This window comes from Monopterus albus, unplaced genomic scaffold, assembly GCF_001952655.1.
Source record: "Monopterus albus unplaced genomic scaffold, M_albus_1.0 scaffold111.1, whole genome shotgun sequence".
In the NCBI taxonomy this organism is placed as follows: Eukaryota; Metazoa; Chordata; class Actinopteri; order Synbranchiformes; family Synbranchidae; genus Monopterus; species Monopterus albus.
The window spans coordinates 1,244,474-1,257,932 of NW_018127991.1; positions in this window are offsets into that span (position 1 = coordinate 1,244,474).

Sequence of the window (13,459 nt, forward strand, 5' to 3'; positions counted from 1 at the left end):
GCAAGGTTTAGTGCATATCAAGAGAAAAATATGCTAAAAAAGATAATAAATATTTTTAATTATAATAAACAGTTGCCATGTACAATGCACATTTTGTGCCTTTGTAGTTCATGTTTTACTGTGGATATCGAGGTAGAGTGGGTCATCCTCTAATTGCTGGGTTGATGGTTCGATCCTCAGCTTCTCCAGTTTACATGTTGAAGTGTCCTTGGGCAAGATACTGAATCCCAACTTTTTCCCTGTGGCCTTGTATGGCAGCTCTGCTCCCGTGTGTGTGTGTGTGTGTGTGTGTCTGAGTGGGTGAATATGTAAGTGAATGGGCAAGTATTGTAAAGCTGTTGGAGTGCTATGGGAGAAATGTGCTCAGTGCATTTACTGGTATGCTTTTTGGCTTGAAGCATGGCTGTTAAAAGTTTACAGCACTTATATGGTGTACTGACCATGCTACACTGATGAATACTCTGAAGGGTAATATTTGCATGTACAATACTATTTATTCTAAAGTGTTATTTAAAGGTCTCATACAAGAATGTTGGTTTTTGACCAAGCTGCAGAGCTGGAAATTTGAAAGAGTTTTTGGACAATGTGTAGTGACTTAACAATTCTTATTAGGCTCAAGCCCACTTTGGTGAAAGCAGTGCCACCATCTGGTAACTTGATGCCAGATTAAAGATTTAGACACAGTGTTTACTTCTATACATAGTTTCTGAAATTTTTATGGTCGAACCTGTTAGAGTTTTAGCAAAATTAAAAACAGGAAATTAAAAACTCCAGGAACAACATCCGAGTTCTCTGTCCAGAAGAATGCAGTGCTAGGAACATGTAGGATAGTGCACAGAGCCAAAGTCCCAGGCCTCTGGTACAGGATCTGAGGATAAATTGTCATTTGCATGCGAAAAAGATAGTGCAGTGTAAGATAGGATAAATTGTCATTTGCATGCGAAAATAACTAAAAATGAACTCAACCCAACCTGCAATAACATGGCAGATTGACAAATGACATGTCCTTATATGACCGTACACTTTATTATTAAAGTCATCATGTGAATAAGTTCTGCAAAACATGTAGGTGCTGAAGCTCTTAAGTGCAACAGTGTTCTTGCACTTGCATTAATGTGTGACTAGTTTGAATTTTAAACCATGGGAGTGAATACATAGTATAATAATAATTCTCATTATGCTGAAGCACATGTTCTCAGACTTCTTGAGGGTCAAGACTTGGTTTTAGGGACAAGGTTAGAATTAGGTTTAGGTTAGGGGGGGAGGGTTAAATGTCCTCAGAAAGATAGGTGTACAAACATGCATGTGTGTTTGTTTGCTGTCATATCTGCAAGTTGGAAGGGGAATCTCCAAGATACCACGAGACTTCACAGTCACAGCAGATTTTACCACCTGAGGGCAGTTTGACATCTCTTCACTCTCAATCCTTTCTCTGCAATCATTTACTTTCTCCCCTTTTCCCTCTGTTTTTTAATCACTTCTTCCTCTTCTTCCTCCCTTCATCCCCCCTCTCTCACCCTCTAATGAGCTTCTTAGGGGGGAGCATATGCTCAATTAGCAGTTGAAGCTTGGCAGAAGGGAACGAGACACTACCAATTTCCTGTTTTCTCGTCTCTGCAGAACACATAAGCATGCATAAGACTCTAGCTAAACATTGCAGTCTTTGTGTGGACTTGTGGGTGTGCTGCTTTGAAAATCGCAGCAAAAGATCTGATGTAAACCAATGTGTGTGTGTGCAAAAAGATGGAAAGTTCAATTCTTGTATTAGACTGATTAATGCTGTTAAATGTATTTGCTTTGGCGTCTCAGCAGACAACCATGTCTGCTGTCTGAAAGCAAAGTGATGGTAAAAGAAAGCAAAACAAGGACGAAAGAGTGAATTTCCAGAGGGGGTTGTAATTTGACAGAGGAGCTGTTTGGTTGTCTCTTTGTCTCATGAATTGAACTCAGGCCTTGCAGCTGGTGTGAAGGAAACAAGATCTACCTCTCACTCCCCACCACATAACCCCTCTCCTCCTCAAAACACACTCACAAAGGATGTAGGAAGACGAGAAAGCAGGGAAATATTCTTAGAACAGAAAGTGATCAATCAGTAGGGTCCCAAACAGAAGACACTGAACATTCTAGTCACAGAATGCTGCACTCAACAACAATAACAAGACTGATGGCAGGATTTAATTAAACACATACACAAGTACTGCACTTTAAGCTGCACTACATACATATTTTTGTCCCTCTCGAGCTCTGCCAAGTGTTTTAGCTTAGGCTAATCAGGGCTTTTTCACTGAAAACGGCTGCTTGCTGGATGATGTCAATGTTGAGGTTCAATCAAACAGTAAAGCTTTAGGCTTTAACACCAAAACAATGAGCTGAAAGAGGGTAAAAAAAATCTGTAGAACTGAGGTGAGCTGCAAAGTTGGCTGTAATTTCTTGTGGTGTTGCTACTATAAGTAACTTCTTTCTTATACCACACAATCATAAAGTATATGTACAGTACATGTAGTTAATTACTTTGTCCACCATTGAGAAAGGAAGTGAAGAAGATGCCAAACAAAGCGAGACAGCAGAAGGCTGAGGAGGCAGCAAAAGACAGTTTCTCTGTCAACTTGGATGAAAATGCTGACCTAATCTACAACTGATATGGTGCAAAAAGGCTTGTCCATCATATTTGTATAGTATACATGTAATATCAAAATGGCCCTATTGCCTTTGACTGATCACTCCAGTAAAGGTAGTTAGGTCAAGATAGAAATAAAATGCCATAATGTGTCATATTCGCAACTGCTAAACTGCATGTTGTTGTTATGATGTGCAGAAAATTTACAAGCCTCGCCTTTAGTTTAAACTGTGTTAAAAAATGCAGACCGTTTACAATGTCTACCAGTGAAATAATGACTGGTACATATGTTTATTATTAATAATCATAATATTGAAAAAAAATCTAATTAGCTTTGTACTGATAGATGCCCCTTTTTTTTATTTGAGCCCCTGCCCCTGAGAAAGCCTCTACACGTCACTGGTTTTCTTTCAGTTTCAAGCAACATGTTTTGCTGTTTTTGATGGAAAACTAGACCGGCCTCAAGACTGACAGCTGTTTCATGTAAAGCCTCTTCTTGTAAAAGCTACTGGATTTTGTTTGACAGGTTATATGTAAGAGCACACTTATATTACTGCATGTCTCATTTTTGCAATAAAACTAAAAAAATAACTTGTTCTTTTCTTTAAAAAAAACGAACAAATGTTTCTGCATCATTAAGACATTATGAACAACATCTGGGCCAGCAACATCTCCGATCTGTCATGTCATCAGTGATGACATCTCTCATTAGTTTCCAGGACTGGAAGTTATCTTGAACAGTTAGTCTAGGTTTTGCTCTTTTAACTTGTGCTTTGTTAACATGTATATATTCTGTATTAATTCTGTTTTTATTGGGGGCCATTGGGCTGGAGTCAAATTCCTTGTATTTTTAATAATACTTGGCAATAAAGTTTATTCTTATGCTTAATGAGTGATTATAGCTGGCTGTTTCATGACTGCAGTACACGAGGTGAAGTGATGTATCGGCACATCTCATTTTCCCAACTGGCCTATACAGACTCCTCCGTCGGTACAAGTGGTTGGTTGGTGGCTTGTGATGAGTGATCTGAGGAATGATCCTATCACGACAGCAAGCTGGCAAAACATGTACTCACCGGCCACTGTATTAGGTACACCTTTATGGAATTCAATGCAACACTTCTGCCTTAACATCTGTTTTTCATGAAGCTCATGATGATTTTATTTTTTGGGTGAAATTGTCATGAATGTATACATTTAATCATATGTTATTATTGAGGACATAAATAAAGGCGATGCTATTCTGGACTACATTATATTGAGAGATGTTTCTAATATTCTGACCCTCTCTTGCATGTTACTGGGGAGGACAAAAATATTGAGACATCTGTACCTTGATTAGGTACAGGCCTTGACATTTTTATATGACTAATGTTCAGGTGGTGTTGCGCAATCATTTCCTAGAATTGATTGTTACACTCTGTGTCCAGGTGTATGAAGGATGATAGCCATACGGTATGTGTTGCCATAACAAGGGCCGCTGCTAGTTTTTCTCTGGCCCGCATACAGTATGCTAACTTACAATGGGCTGTTATCACAGTTCTCCCAAAAGCAAGACATTGTAATGTTGATACTTCAGAATTTCCTCTGCCCATTAAGCTCTCGGTCACATTTTCAGCTTCGACTGGTGACTTTTAACTACAAGATTTTGTGCACCCTCAATTTCTTTTATCACTTACTGCGCTGGGAGGGAGAACTAGCACCACCAACTGTTTGTCCTGATGTGCTCAATCTTGATTTTCACAAAACAGCAGTAGTTGCATTTTCTCTTTATATTTGCATTACACTTGGATGGAAACATACTATGTACTGTATATTAAAAGGTAATAAATCAGCATGTTGTTTTTATGATGTGCAGAAAATTTACAAGCCTCGCCTTTAGTTTAAATAATGTTTTTAAATCACTTCCACGTGCTCACACTAGCTCAAGCCCTGCAGACAGCACTGCACAGATAACGATCTAATGCTGTCCTTCCTCCACCTCCTCCTCCTCTGACCAACAGATCATGTGTCTTGTGGAATGTGGAGTCTCTTTTTCCCCTGGACACAGAAAGCAAATGCATGGGACATGAGGTCTGGAGTGTGTGTTTGTGTGTGTGTGTTGGAGTGGTGGAGTTTGGGGAGGGGTAAGATAGAGAACAGCTGTGACCTATTTTTTCCTCTCCTCTTTCAATCATTCTCTTCTCTTTCCTGAGATTCCTACGGTGCTCTAGGAGCTCAGAACTTTACAGAATAAAGCTATGACCTACACACGGCTTTGTAGAGTTGCTACCACCAGCAGAAAAGTCATTAAAAAGTTCTGGCAGACTTGGAAACCTGGACATGCTCAGACACACACACACACACACACACACACACATTTCCTTTAGGATGGTTCTGTGTTTTCTGAATAGGTTGCGTTCCTCTTGAAAAGTTTTTGGGTAATTTTGCTGCCAACAGTTTGAAAGTCAAAGCTATTGTTTGCTGTAGCTCTCAAATCGCAAGAGTACTTTATGATTATTCACACACATACACACACACACTTACACACAACTGCCAAATCCATTGATAGGCCAACACATCTGGATTTGCTAGAGCTGTCCAGTGGAAAGAATGTGCAGTGTGTGTTGTTGTGTGTGCATGGCTTTAGTTACATAGAGCACATATAGTAAGAATGTACTATAAATACTCTTTAAGCAGCCTGCACGCTTATTGTATCATGTGCTCGGTATTACTGTGACTGTTCTGAAAGCCCTTCTGTTATGTTTACAAAACAGCAAAGCAATGTTTCAGTTTGTGACTTTCCATTAGGTTTTGCACAGACATTCATGGTGCCCAGGAGATGGATCCCACCAGCTGTGGTGAGCTTCAGACTTTGCATTTAGCACCGCCAGCCTTTTTTTTTTTTTTACTTATGCACTGAAATGGGTGAGAAGGAAAACCCAGCATAAAGTGTCTCAGTAAGGTGATGGGTCACCATGTGCTACCAGAACGGCTTCAGTGCTCCTTGGCATTGACTCTCCAAGTCTCTGAACTCTGCTGGAGGGATGGACACTGTTCTTCCAATAGATATTCCCTCCTGTGGTGTGTTGATGATGGTGGTGGAGATGCTGTCTAGCACTTAAAATCTCCCATAGGTGTTCACCTGGGTTGAGATCTGGTGACTGTGAAGGCCACAGCATATGATTCACATAATTTTCTTCCTCATCACAGTAATCAGACTCCTTGTGCCCTGTGGATGGGGACACTGTCATCCTGGAAGAGACCTCTCATTTATTCAGGTTTTTCCTTTCATTTGTCTGCTTTAAGGTTTAGTGGGACCTGGACAACAGTGGTGGATGAAGTACTCAGATTCTTTATTAAAGTAAAAGCACCAATACAGCAGTGTAAAAATACTTTACCAGAAAATTCCTGCATTCAAAATGCTACTTAATTAAAAGTACAAAAGTATTAGTATCAAAATATACTTAAACTACTAAAAGTAAAATTATTCATTATGCAGAATGACACATTTAACGTTAATGCATTTCATATTTTAGGATAGTAATTCATGATGCATTACTGTGCAGATCACATTTAATTTGGCAGCTGGTGAAAATAGAACTAATTTTAATTTGAATTACAGCTGGGTATCTTGTGAATTTTCCACTGGGGTTCAATATAGTCTTACAATTATACTGTATTTCATTTAATCTGAAAAAGTAACTAGTAACAAAAATGATCAAATAATTGTACCGTAGTAAATAGTACAATATTTGTCTCTAAAATGAAATGAAGTCTAAGTATAAAGTAACAGAAAATGAAAATATTCAAGTACACAAACATACACACAAGGGAAGCTACAGTACATTACATTAATATACATGGAGAAACATGTCAGCTTTAAATAAATTTTATGCAATTGTAAAAATACAGTAGGTCATTTTCAATTACAAGTCACTGGCTGATTCACACAGAATCTCCAAAATGATTTCTATTGGTGATATCATCACTGTACAAACAGATTTATGTTTATGGTGTTTCGCTGGTTTTGTAGGTTCAGTTAGCCCAAAGAACAGACTTGGCATATTAGTTCAAAATCAACTGAATATGAAATAGACCTGTTTTAATGTTCTTATCCAACTCTCAGTAGGAAAGTGAATAAATATATTAGTTAAAATGTTAACTGTTTTAGCTGTAGAACAGTTACTAGATAGTACCTGTTTATTCATGTGCATACTATGTTTCTTTATTTATTTATTTGTCTTTCTTACTTTATTGTATTGTATTATCTCAGAGTTTAATTTCAATTACTGAGCAATGTGTCCTTAACCACTTACTTTATTTCTGATTCTTTGTAACTGTGTCTGTTTACAAACTTGAGGGGCTCTTGTGGTAATAAAAAGTGGTTTAGGCCTGGCCCCTATGCCAGTTGTTATCTTCACAGATTAGGTCAGAACCCCAAGCAGAAGTAGGGTACAGAAGGAATTGGACAGAGTTAACTGGTTGCCAACATATACAGTAGTACCTCAAAACAGAGGACCTCACGCTCAGACACCATGAAGAGTTATATCCATTCAGGTGCCTCAGTTGTGTGGTTTATTTGCATTTGTAGGTCAACATAAAACTTGAAGGAAATCCAGGCTGTAAAGCTTGATTTATGGTTCTGCGTTAGATATACGTTAGATATAGGGCGTTGTGAGAATTAATACTTCTGCGCCGGTGTGTCTGTGTCATCCTGTAATTACACAGCCAGAACGCTAGTTGGCGGTGGGGTTTCTAGCCCACTGTTGTGTTTCTTCACCGTTTACCACAGGTCATACTGGAGTTAAAACTAATAAATGTTGAACAGCAGTTACTCTTACTGAAACTACTGAAATGCAGATAAAAGAGAAAACATGGGAGGAGATGGTCTGTATGACCTCTGACCCGACTTGAGGCAGAACGAGGGGGGATTTTCTGTGATTCTCTGACCACTGAGAGATATGAATAAAGAAATGCTTTGCAACCAATCATAGGAATTGTTGTCTGCATCGCTATGACATTCAGTTACATTTCTGGAGAGGTGTACGTCAGGCTATGGCATAGGGGACTAGGGCCACAAATTACCTACGCTGTAGCTACGGCATGCATTTAACCCAGAACCATAAATCAAGTTCAAATTGTAGTAGCTCACTGATGCTTTAAGATAGTAAAAGAGAAAACATTCATGAAAATCTGCTAAACCCAGAATCACTGACTAAGCTGAAAACAACATGCAGAAAAACAGCCCCTGCTTTATAATCCCAAGAGATCCAGATGTGACCTTTGCATGTTTGACACAGAAACTTGAACTATCAGATCAACAATTTGTGCAGCAGGGTGACAATGTGAGCATGAAGGCCATTGCTCCAGGACACACCTCTGCCCTGTGCTATCAACAAACATCTGTCCTGCTAGCACATCCTCAAGTGAGACACAGCTGTTTTGTATCTGAGTCGGTGGAGGAAGGAAAGCAAAAAGAGAATTCTCCTCCAGGGATCAATAAAGATCAATAAACCATTACATCACATTTTGCTCCTAAATCAAACACTGAGTATCAGATCGATCCAATGAAGTCATCGGCTGAAACTAAGAGAGCAAAGGAGAGGTAGAAGCTAGGGAGAGAAAATGGGTGCCACGTGATTTTGACCTTACCAGTTGGCACTGCTTCAGCCATTGCCAGATGCACAATGGTGTCGCACATCGGCCACTCAGGAACTTCAGCCTTGATGTTCCGAGCTCTTTCTGCTACTGCCAGGATAGAAAAGATAGGGATGGACATTTTGGGTGAAATACTGTACACCTTTAGCAACAGCTCAGTTATGATTCAGTAATAAACTGCATGATATACATAAATGATAAATTCCAACATGTAAATGAAATAACAGTAAAATTCTTCATCTTCCTATTGGGCTCCTGAAAACTCAGCCTGCGGCCCGTGGAAGCTCTATACCCACTTTGCTGTAGTATGACTTTCATGTTGGTCCTGCACTACCCCGGTGAATGGCAGGTCCAGACTCACTGTACTCTCACAGTTGCTTCCTGTATCCAAGAGCATCACCAACACCACTCAACGACATGGTGGCCTTGTAGCGCTACAGTGTAGCAGATCTGCTGGGATGAAAGGCACAGGCTATTCTGTTCAAAATAAAACAGTAATGTTATCTTTCACTTTTGATCACAATAACATTCTAGAATATTATGTCTTAATATTTTATAGTTCTTTCTTAAGTTTTACTGGTGAAGTAGATTGCAGGTTTTCTAAACAGTTTTCTCCTGAGAATCCTCAGAAGGGTAGTCTGATGCTACCACTCTGATGAGGGAAGCTAAGTATGAGTTGTAATATTTCTGAAAAGTCACACTGGAAAGGGAAGATGGTATGTAATTCAAACATTCAGTATATTTTAAAAATACAAGGTTTTGACAAATAGTTTGCTATATTTAGTTTATGAAATAAACTCCAAATTGTCCTGTAGCCATTGTAACTGCTGTCAGAAGTGATGAATTAAGTACAGAATGTTTGCTTAAGTAAAAGTAGCAATACCACAGTGTAAAAATACTCTATTTTCTTGCATTCAAAATGTCACTTAAGTAAAATTACAAAAATATTAGCATTATATATATCTATAGTATAAAAAGTAAATGCGCTTATTATGCATAATGGCACATTTCACACTAATGTATAATGTACTGGATTTCAGTTATTGATGCACTATGGTCTTCATCACTAATGTTTCAGCTGGTAAAAGTGGAGCTTATTTTAAGTATCTTACATGCTTATAATTAAAGTTACAGCTGGGTTTCTTGTGAATTTTTCTCCAAAGTCTTATGATTATACTGTATAATATTTTTATCATCTGATTCTGAAAAGCAATTAAAGGTATAAAATAGATGTAGTGGAGTGAAAAATACAATATTTGCCTCTAAAATGTACTGAAGTCAAAGTATGAAGTAGTAGAAAATGAAATTACTCAAGTGAAGCACTGGTACCTCAAAACTGTACTTAAGTACAATATTTGAGTAAATGTACTTAGTTACCTTTCACCTCTGCTGGACAATATCGAACATGTCCTGTTGTTAGACCAACTTTAGGAGCAGAGAGAGAAAAATGTTAATCAGATTTTTCACATAAATCCCTGAGGAAAACCTTTCACTCAGACTATTTGCAGTGGTCATAATCTAGTGACATGGGCATTCCTTCATCAGTCAAAAGGAAGTGAGACTATAGTCTGTTGTCCACATTTGGAGATATTTTGTAGCTCCTGCTCTCTCACTGGGTTCTATTTTTGTTTCAATTCCAAAAGTATCTCCAGTTGCATGCTGATATCGCTCTCCGAATGGTTTGACCGTTGAATCATATAAGCAACCAAGCTTTTATAGTGACTGGGGTGAAATACTTTAAATCACAAGTCCATCATCTACCAGCCTATTATTTTCATGTAGTTTATATAGTTCTTTTTGTACTTTATGTGTAGTAATTGAATATTTTTGCATTAACACAAAGGAATGCACATTCAGTTTGGTTTATTTTAGTGGATTCATTACAGTCAGAACCATGGCATGCCCATTTTGCTCATTTTCAGCCATTTAATGTTTAATCTTAGGTACCTCAAGCTTAGCTTTGCACCAATCACAACTCCAAATATTTTGTAATTATTTCAGAATGTTGAAGCAAGAGAACCTCTTCCTAAAAACAAGAGGTTAGTTCATGAATGCGCACAATTCCTGTTGCTGGTCAAGAAGCTATGACAATACATAAACAAACAAACAAAAAATTATGGACAAATAAGCTATAGTGTGTTTTTGATTATGACAGTACATCAAATCCTACTTGACATGTTCAAGACAGAATATCAGCTGCTTACCTGCAACCCTTCACCACCTAGTGAGCTGCTAGTCACCTGTGATTCTCCATCACCAACTACTCATTGGTGACTCTCCGCTGTCCAAGTGAGTGGTGTCCTGTGACACTGCCACTCGCCTGTGTTTCCTCTCTCCAGCATCTCATTGGTCTACTCTGATCTCCCTCATTTCAGTGTGGCTTTGGCATTGCACCTGCCATTAACACCCAACCATCGGTACCTCCTTCTACACCTGCATCAACTCTGGTCCTCGCCTTTCCACCAGGTTCCAGTATCACAAGACTGTTACCTATACGTTACTCTGAGTTCTCCTTTCCCCTGTGGGAGTTCAAATAAATCATTTAAGCTGCTCAGAGTTCACCTCTTGCATTTTGAGTCTGCATATACTCAGCTTGACCTACTGGTCATAACAGAATTGACTGGCCAAAATGTATTCAGCAGATTCGAGCTCCAGGCAGCCACTGCTCCAAACCATTCTGTGCCACCATGGTTTTCTCCTTGGGTGGGTGGACCACTCTGAGAGAATGTGGGTCAACCAAATTTCTTGGCTGTCTCAGAGTTTGCTGCTTGGGTTGAAACACACCTACCAGCCCATGAGGTTAGTTTTCGCCTCTTGCATTTTGAGTCCACACATACTCAACTCGACCTACTGGTCGTAACAGGATGCTATGGTAGGACACCCAGGGGGACCCACTGCTGACATAAAAACATAAAAAAGCCAGATTGAAGTTTGTCAAAACTTGCCTGAGGAAGCCACAGTCCTTCCGGGAGAATGTCCTGTGGACAGATGAGAATAAAATAGAGCTTTTTGGTTGAGCACATCATTCTACTGTTTTCAGAAAACAAATGAGGCCTTCAAAGAAAAGAACACAGTCCCTACAGTCAAACACGCTGGAGGTTCACTAATGTTTTGGGGTTGCTTTGTCCAGATCTAAATCCCATAGAGCACCTGTGGAGAGATCTCAGAACAGCAGCTTGGAGAAGGAAGCCTTCAAATCTGAGAGACCTGGAGCAGTTGGCAAAAAATGAGTGGTCTAACATTCCAGGAGAGACGTGGAAGAAAGTGACTGATTTCAGTTATGTTGTCCAAAAAGTTGTGCTACCAAATATTAAGGTGTCAATAATTCTTCCCAGTCCATTTTTGGAGTTCTGTGTGGAATAGATCAGATTTGGCTTTTTTATCTCTGCTTTTTTTTGTGTTGTTCCAATGCAAACAAAAGAAATAATCATGAGGATACCAAAGAATTTGTGATTGCAGTCATTTTTATGGAGAAGTGGTGCATTAACTGATAGACATGCAGGGGTGGCAATATTTTTGGCCATGACTGTGCATATAGTGTTACAAATATAAATAATATTTTTCAAATAGTATAGCCTAGTATGTTATAAGTGTTAGCTTCCCTGCTGGAACAAAAGAGCATTCTGCCCTTATTCTAACTGCTGAGATATGAATAGCACCCAATCATTTTGGAGGGCTTTAGTGAAATGAAATCAAACCACAACTCTGATCCCCTGGAAGCAACACAGGGTAGCACAGGCAAGCATATGTGTCATAGAGCACAGAATGCTCAGTGTTGTCACACCACCCTCCTCCAGCATTTTGACTCCCTGTGGGTGGAGGGTGAGCAGTGTGCAGAAGGTGTTAAACTGATCCAGGAATAAACACAGAAGCTGTTACAGCTGTATTAGCTAGAAATGCCTTTGGCTCACATCTTACACTTCCCAGTACCATGACTGATGTGTATGTGCGTGTGTAGGGGCCTTTGTATTACTTATATTATGGGGAGTCAGCCATCCTTATGGGGACCAGCCTCTGAATTTTATCACTGAATTTTAGGGTGGCAACATGGTTTAAGGTTAGGGTGAGGTTAAGTGTTAGGGTCAGGGTTAGGTGTTAGGCAAGTAGCAGTTATGGTTAAAGTTAAGGTTAGGATAAGTAGGATAAGGAAATGAATGTAAGTCAATGTAAAGACCCCACAAGGAATGAAAACACAGCATGTGTGTGTGCGTGTGTAAGCAATATACTACATGTGTTATTGCGTGTATGTATTATATGGGTGGCGGCTCATAGTACTGGCTGTGAAGTGTGAGCACAGTGTCCAAGGACACAGCAGAAAGCCAGCCTCAGGGACAGACAAATAGAGAGAGACTCAAGCCAAGTGAGCAGCACAGGATGGAGCCAATAGGATTACAGCAGCTGTATGACCTTCACAGACGACTGTTAGCAGAGAAAACACTTGCTGATTTGCTGTTGTTTTCATTCTGTCTCCACATTGTGGTCACAGAGATGGAGGTCACAGCCACCATTATTGCAGAGCCACTGGGGTTTTGTGGATGCTATTTGTTTCGCTGTTAATTGGATCAACTCAACATACAGGCTCAGATGTTACTTTTCATATGCTACAGTAATGTGAAATAAGGCACCAGTAGCTCCACTGTTAGTGCTTGAGTCATGGGGTGTATGGATATTTTGAAGAGCAGTTTTTCAATATCTTGAAAAAACAAGTGCCACCCCTACACTTACTATATATTCCTATCCATCCATCCATCCATTTTCTTCCGCTTATCCGGGACCGGGTCGCAGGGCTGCAGTCTAAGCAAAGATGCCCAGACTTCCCTCTCTCCAGACACTTCCTCCAGCTCCTCCGGGGGAGAGACATAGTCCCTCCAGTGTGTCCTGGCTCTTCCCCGGGGCCTCCTCCTGGTGGGACATGCCTGGAACACCTCCCTAGGAATGCGCCCAGGAGGCATCTGAAACAGATGCCCGAGCCACCTCAGCTGGCTCCTCTCGATGTGGAGGAGCAGCGGTTCTACTCTGAGCGCCTCCCCGGTGACCGAGCTCCTCACCCTATCTCTAAGAGTGTGCCCGGCCACCCTGCGGAGGAAGCTCATTTTGGCTGCCTGTATCCGGGATCTTGCCATTTCAGTCATGACCCAAAGTTCATGACCATAGGTGAGAGTCGGAACGTAGATTGGCCAGTAAATCGAGAGCTTCGCCCTA